Below are 8,025 nucleotides of genomic sequence, written 5' to 3'. Positions count from 1 at the left end.
AGATCTGGGGAAGGGTACCAACACATTTCGGCAGCATTGAAGGTCCCCAAGAACACAGTGACCTCCATCATTCTTAAATGGAAGTTTGGAACCACCAAGACTCCTAGAGCTGGCCTCCCGGCCAAACTGAGCAATAGGGGGAGAAGGGCCTTAGTCAGGGAGGTGACCAAGAACCCGATGGTCACTCTTACAGAGCTCTAGAGTTCCTCTGTGGAGATGGACAACCATCTTTGCAGCACTCCACCAATCAGGCCTTTATGGTAGAGGGGCCAGACGGAAGCCACTCCTCAGTAAAAGGCCCATGATAGCCTGCTTGGAGTTTTCCAAAAGGCACCTAAAGGACTCTCGAACCATGAGAAACAAGATTCTCTGGTCTGATGAAACCAAGATTGAACTCTTTGGCCTGAATGCCAAGTGTCACGTCTGGAGGAAACCTGGCATCATCCCTACTGTGTAGCATGGTGGTGGCAGCATCATGCTGTGGGGATTTTTTTCAGTGGCAGGGACTGGGAGACTAGTCAGGATCGAGGGAACGAAGCAAAGTACAGAGAGATCCTTGATGAAAACCTGCTCCAGAACGCTCAGGACCTCAGACTGGGGCGAAGGTTCACCTTCCAACAGGACAACAACTGTAAGCACACAGCCAAGACAACACAGGAGTGGCTTCGGGACAAGTTTCTGAATGTCCCTGAGTGGTCCAGCCAGAGCCCGGACCTGAACCCGATCGAACATCTCTGGAGAGACATGAAAATAGTTGTGCATCGATGCTCCCCATCCCCATCCAACCTGACAGAGCTTGAGAGGATCTGCAGATAAGAATGGGAGAAACTCCCCAAATACAGGTGTGTTTTGCTTTGTCATTATCGGGTATTGTGTGTAGATTGATGGGGGGGAACAATTTAATGCATTTTAGAATAAGGATGTAATGTAACAAAATGTGGAAAAAGTCAAGGGGTCTGAATATTTTGTGAATGCACTGTACATTGGTCTGCAAAATGACCGTTTTTTACAGAATAGACCTATAGGTCTCCTAAATTAAGTACTTAACAGAATAGGTCAACTATTTTTTTTACTAAGGTCAAAGGTCTGGGAAATATTGCTTCTTTATGTTATGTCCAGGGTACCTTCCCTCCCTCTTTTGGTAGTTACCATCTTAGATGTTGTTGAGGGAGAAGAGGGTGGGGGTGGGGGGTGGGGGGGTACCAGTAGATCAGAGACTCAGCCAGTCCCAGGAACCCAGGACATATGTCAGTCCTTTCAGGGGAGAAATAATCAGGGACGAACCACAAAAGCCCCCCTGCTTCCATCTTTCATGATCTGCTCCTGTGGAAGCTGATGTGAACCACCAAGGGCCAAAGAGCCCAGTGAGACCCAAAGGAGTTGTCTCCACCCCTCTTGTCCCCTATACCAATCCTATACCGCCCAGTCCCCCTGTATAGAATTAATAGGTTTAACTGGCAGATCTAGCCCCGGAGCCTTTGATTCAGGCGGCCATTAACAACTATTAATTTTGCCTCTGGCAATTAATGATAGATTTTGCTGGTCTGAAAAGAGGGATTAAGCAGTTGGAGTTTTTGTAGGCACGCAGGGGTGTAAAGCCGAGTTAAAATGTGACTATTGTCCCCCTGCATGGTCTGCCTTGAATCAGCTAACTGGAGTTAAGTCCCTTTTACAAGGAATGAGGTTACTCTATTCAGGAAGGAACAGAAATGGGATGCGTTATAGGAAATGCCTGCCATTTACGTTATTCTATATAGTAAACTGTAAAGGACAGAACTCTGATGAATGGAACATTCATCGACACATCAGGTCATTACAGATTACATTTATAGTTTCAGTACATCGAATGAGGAATGGAAACAGTCCCCTTAAATATGCATCTTCGTTTATGATATTAATTCAGTATTTTATTCATAACTTTATTAATTCAAATACTTACAGTATAGCCTTAGTTAAGTACAACGGTCAAAGGTAAAGTTGACAGACATAGTTTTGTCATGTCATCTGCTGGCTTAATCATTTATTTTAATTTACATTTAATTTGGTGGTAAATTAATGATGTCAAGTGAATGAATTGGTTAATCTGGGGGAGTTCTATTGATGTGGTCAATGCACACTAGTGGATGTTGATGGCGCCCTCTAGTGGCTTTTAAAGATAATATTGATGTTACGTTCAAATGAGATCTGGGAAAGAATTGATGATATCTGTTTTAATTTAAAAAATATATAAGGCCTTCTATTTTTCATAATTACCTATTTGCAAAAATGTGTTTTATTTCAATTCAACAATGTGATTTTTAAAATGTACCCCGAATTACTATAACTTTATTATAGTTAATTATATAATATTTATTAATTTCACGTGTATTATTTTGTAATATCTACATAATGAAAACTTCCATCTACTACCTAATTGCAATTTAACCTTGAAGCATATTTAGGCTCAAATTGGGGAACGTTTTGCGCGCCTATAATTGCTGTCTCTCTCTCCGGGCGGTCTGATTTATTTACTCTCGCGCACAAACATTTCCTGTCTCTGTCAGCTCGAGTCCATAAAGGTCAATTAGGGAGAAGAATGTCAGTGTTGGGTCTGACTTTAAGCTTTTACCGCTACACACCTGGCTTCTAGGAACATAATACCTGGTTAAGTGAGGGCCAGTATGCCTGGAGCGACTTCTTTACTCATGGAAAACGAATTAACAGACTGTAGTGGCCCATAATGCATTAGTCGCTCAGTTTGGGGCTATACCTGCAGTCTTGTGTCCATCACACTATTGTCATCCGAGTATATTAGAATTAGTCAATTTAGATTATATATTTATGTATAGCTATTTGCAGTTTGTTCATTAAATAATCCACACTTTCTGTTTTGGACACAGCATTTTCTATTTGAAAATTATTGTACACCATTTCTCGTCTATAGGCCAAAGGTTTATTAGAAAAAAATACAAGCGAATTGCATATCAAGTAGCAAAAAATATCAGTCAAAACTAAAATATAGACACAGTAATCAGTAGAAAAGAAAACACAGCAGTATAGAAGGCTAGACCTATATCCTGGGTTCATAGTAGGAGGCTAGGCCTATATCCTGGGTTCATAGTAGGAGGCTAGGTCTATATCCTGGGTTCAGTATAGAAGGCAAGGCCTATATCCTGGGTTCAGTATAGAAGGCTAGACCTATATCCTGGGTTCATAGTAGGAGGCTAGGCCTATATCCTGGGTTCAGTACAGAAGGCTAGGCCTATATCCTGGGTTCAGTATAGAAGGCAAGGCCTATATCCTGGGTTCATAGTAGGAGGCTAGGCCTATATCCTGGGTTCAGTATAGAAGGCTAGACCTATATCCTGGGTTCAGTACAGAAGGCTAGACCTATATCCTGGGTTCATAGTAGGAGGCTAGGTCTATATCCTGGGTTCAGTATAGAAGGCTAGGCCTATATCCTGGGTTCATAGTAGGAGGCTAGGCCTATATCCTGGGTTCAGTACAGAAGGCTAGGCCTATATCCTGGGTTCATAGTAGGAGGCTAGGCCTATATCCTGGGTTCATAGTAGAAGGCTAGGCCTATATCCTGGGTTCAGTATAGAAGGCTAGACCTATATCCTGGGTTCAGTACAGAAGGCTAGACCTATATCCTGGGTTCATAGTAGGAGGCTAGGTCTATGTCCTGGGTTCAGTATAGAAGGCTAGACCTATATCCTGGGTTCAGTACAGAAGGCTAGACCTATATCCTGGGTTCATAGTAGGAGGCTAGGTCTATATCCTGGGTTCAGTATAGAAGGCTAGGTCTATATCCTGGGTTCAGTATAGAAGGCTAGACCTATATCCTGGGTTCAGTACAGAAGGCTAGACCTATATCCTGGGTTCATAGTAGAAGGCTAGACCTATATCCTGGGTTCAGTATAGAAGGCTAGGCCTATATCCTGGGTTCATAGTAGGAGGCTAGGCCTATATCCTGGGTTCAGTACAGAAGGCTAGACCTATATCCTGGGTTCAGTATAGAAGGCTAGGCCTATATCCTGGGTTCATAGTAGGAGGCTAGGCCTATATCCTGGGTTCAGTACAGAAGGCTAGACCTATATCCTGGGTTCAGTATAGAAGGCTAGGCCTATATCCTGGGTTCATAGTAGGAGGCTAGGCCTATATCCTGGGTTCAGTATAGAAGGCTAGGCCTATATCCTGGGTTCATAGTAGGAGGCTAGGCCTATATCCTGGGTTCAGTATAGAAGGCTAGGCCTATATCCTGGGTTCATAGTAGGAGGCTAGGCCTATATCCTGGGTTCAGAGTAGGAGGCTAGGTCTATACCCTGGGTTCATAGTAGGAGGCTAGGCCTATATCCTGGGTTCAGTATAGAAGGCTAGGTCTATATCCTGGGTTCAGTATAGAAGGCTAGGCCTATATCCTGGGTTCATAGTAGGAGGCTAGGCCTATATCCTGGGTTCAGAGTAGGAGGCTAGGTCTATACCCTGGGTTCATAGTAGGAGGCTAGGTCTATACCCTGGGTTCAGTATAGAAGGCTAGGCCTATATCCTTGGTTTAGTACAGAAGGCCTATATCCTGGGTTTAGTACAGAAGGCCTATATCCTGGGTTTAGTACAGAAGGCCTATATCCTGGGTTTAGTACAGAAGGCCTATATCCTGGGTTTAGTACAGAAGGCCTATATCCTGGGTTCATAGTAGGAGGCTAGGCCTATATCCTGGGTTCAGAGTAGGATTGGGGACATTGCCCTGTGTAGGGTGCCGTCTTTCAGATGGGATGTTAAATGGTTGTCCTGACTCGCTGTGGTCACTAAAGTTCCCATGGCACTTATTGTAAGAGTATGGCTGTTAACCCCGGTGTCCTGGCTAAATTCCCAATCTGGCCCTCAAACCATCATGGCCACATAATCATCCCCAGCTTCCAATTAGCTCATTCATCCCCCCTCTCTCCTGTAACTATTCCCCAGGTCGTTGCTGTAAATGAGAATGTGTTCTCAGTCAACTTACCAAGTAAAATAAGGGTAAAAATAAATAAACAAACAAACAGATACAAAGGCCATTGCTTATTATTTCAGGGGCCTGTTGCACAAAACTAGGATAAGGGATTAAGCCAGGATATCTTGGTGATCCTGGCTCAATTGATCCGTAATCCGGTTGCACTAAAGATGGATAGGGGGCAGGAGGATATGTTATGGTATAAATTACCATGGAGATTTATTCTGTGGAGCTAGCCTGCTCCAGACCAGGCTAAATTCCAGGATCTATTTAATCTCATCCCTAATGTCAGTCAGCAGTCACCACAAATGGAAACCAATAGTTATTTCACTGCTCACTATACATTGTTATCACATATAACTAGACCCACTGTTATTATTTAAACGTTTGTGATCATTAATTTCAATGATTTTGGATAAAAAATGATTTTTAGATGATGTTGCTATCATTAGATAATTTACAGTTTCCCATAGACTATAAGGCTATATATAAAATGATAGAATATTAGGGCCACAGAGGGGAAAAAAACACAAGTCATAATATTGTAACCAGTTGTTTTAAAGGAGGACAGTTGTTAAAATGACAGATGTGGGGCATTTCGTGAAATTGTACTTCAGTATGGTTTCATAAACAAAGACATGCTGATGTGCCAGAATATTAAGTATCACATTGTCATAAGTATCAAAACTGTAAAAACAATATGTAGCTTTTCTGCAGAAAGAACCAGCCTCATAAATTTATGACTTTATCCTTTTTCTTCAGTGTGGCCCTAGTACTCTGTCATATAAACAAATACACATTCCATATGAATATAAAAACACAATGTGTAACATTATGTTCCTTTATTGAATAAGGACAAAACAAAGCAGGTAAACCATCAGCTCCTTTCGAAACTGAAGTCACAGTGACTCTACAAGATGGAAAGCACAGAATCCAAGCATATTATACAAAATGATACATACACATTCAAAGGTCTGTATATAACACACCCTGCATGTCTGCACACTAAAATAAATGCAGGACAAATCCATACACATCAACTGAACAGACAAATGAATGGATGCAGTAGCCTCCCTGCAGCCTTGTATTACACACAGTATACCGCACAAACATCATAAGAGGCCAAATTCGTCAAAAAACGAACCCAAAAAAACCCAAATTCCTCTGCCACCGCAGGACATATTTAACCAAAATTGAAAGCACACATACTAACTAAAATAATTCAACACATATTGGTCCCTCAGCAGCCGACCACTGTCGTCATCAGGGAAGATTGCCGGATTGTCCCAGTCCATGGCTGGTGGCACTCTGGGGGCCCTCTCCTTCCTCAGGCAGGCCACATTGTGGAGGACAGCACAAGCCACAGTAATATCACATGCCCTAACAGGGCTGACCCTTAATTTGTGAAGGCAGTGAAAGCGTGCCTTCAGGAGGCCAAAGGTCATTTCAACTCTGGCCCTGGTCCTGGCATGGGCATGGTTGTAGGCCTGCTGTGCTTCCTGGGGGTCTGTGAAAGGTGTCAGGAGAAAAGGCTGGCAGCCATACCCCCTGTCTCCCAGCAACACACCAGAGAATTCACCTGTCAACACAAAATTTCATCATTACTACCTCATAAACTACCTTACTGCGCAGGCGCCGGAAAGAGATGGCTGCCTCGCTTCGCGTTCCTTGGAAAATATGCAGTATTTTGTTTTTTTACGTGTTATTTCTTACATCGGTACCCCGGGTAATCTTAGGTTTCATTACATACAGTCGGGAGGAACTACTGAATATACGATTAACGTCAACTCATCATCGTTCCTACCAGGAATATGACTTTCCCGAAACGGATCCAGTGTCTTGCCTTCCACACAATACAATGGATCTGATCCCAGCCGGCGACCCTGTGCGTCGCCGAAAAAGGGGAAAACGTGGCGGTCTCGTGGTCAGGCTTCGGAGACGGGCACATCGCGCTCCACTCCCTAGCATACTACTCGCCAATGTCCAGTCTCTTGACAATAAGGTTGATGAAATCCGAGCACGGGTAGCATTCCAGAGAGACATCAGGGATTGCAACGTGCTCTGCTTCACGGAAACATGGCTAACTCAAGGGACGCTAACGGAGTCGGTGCAGCCAGCTGGTTTCTCCATGCATCGCGCCGACAGAAACAAACATCTTTCCGGTAAGAAGAGGGGCGGGGGGGTATGCCTTATGATTAACGAGAAGTGGTGTGATCATCATAACAACACACAAGAACTCAAGTCGTTCTGTTCACCTGATCTAGAACTCCTCACAATCAAATGTCGACCGCATTATCTACCAAGGGAATTCTCGTCAATCATAATCACAGCCGTATACATTCCCCCCCAAGCAGACACATCGATGGCCCTGAACGAACTTTATCTGACTCTTTGTAAACTGGAAACCACACACCCTGAGGCTGCATTCATCGTAGCTGGGGATTTTAACAAGGCTAATCTAAAAACAAAACTCCCTAAATTCTATCAGCATATCGATTGTGCTACCAGGGCTGGAAAAACACTAGACCATTGTTACACTAATTTCCGCGACGCTTATAAGGCCCTCCCCCGCCCCCCTTTCGGAAAAGCTGACCACGACTCCATTTTGTTGATTCCAGCCTACAAACAAAAACTCAAACAACAAGCTCCCGCGCTCAGGTCTGTTCAACGCTGGTCCGACCAATCTGAATCCACGCTTCAAGACTGCTTCGATCACGCAGATTGGAATATGTTCCGCATCGCGTCCAACAACAATATTGACGAATATGCTGATTCGGTGAGCGAGTTCATTAGGAAGTGCATTGACGATGTCGTACCCACAGCAACGATAAAAACATTCCCAAACCAGAAACCGTGGATTGACGGCAGCATTCGCGTGAAACTGAAAGCGCGAACCACTGCTTTTAACCAGGGCAAGGTGACCGGAAGCATGACCGAATACAAACAGTGTAGCTATTCTCTCCGCAAGGCAATCAAACAGGCCAAGTCTCAGTACAGAGACAAAATCGAGTCGAAATTCAACAGCTCAGACACAAGAGGTATGTGGCAGGGTC

Source organism: Salvelinus alpinus, chromosome 7 (genome assembly GCF_045679555.1).
Source record: "Salvelinus alpinus chromosome 7, SLU_Salpinus.1, whole genome shotgun sequence".
Taxonomy (NCBI): domain Eukaryota; kingdom Metazoa; phylum Chordata; class Actinopteri; order Salmoniformes; family Salmonidae; genus Salvelinus; species Salvelinus alpinus.
This window is presented reverse-complemented; position numbering follows the sequence as displayed.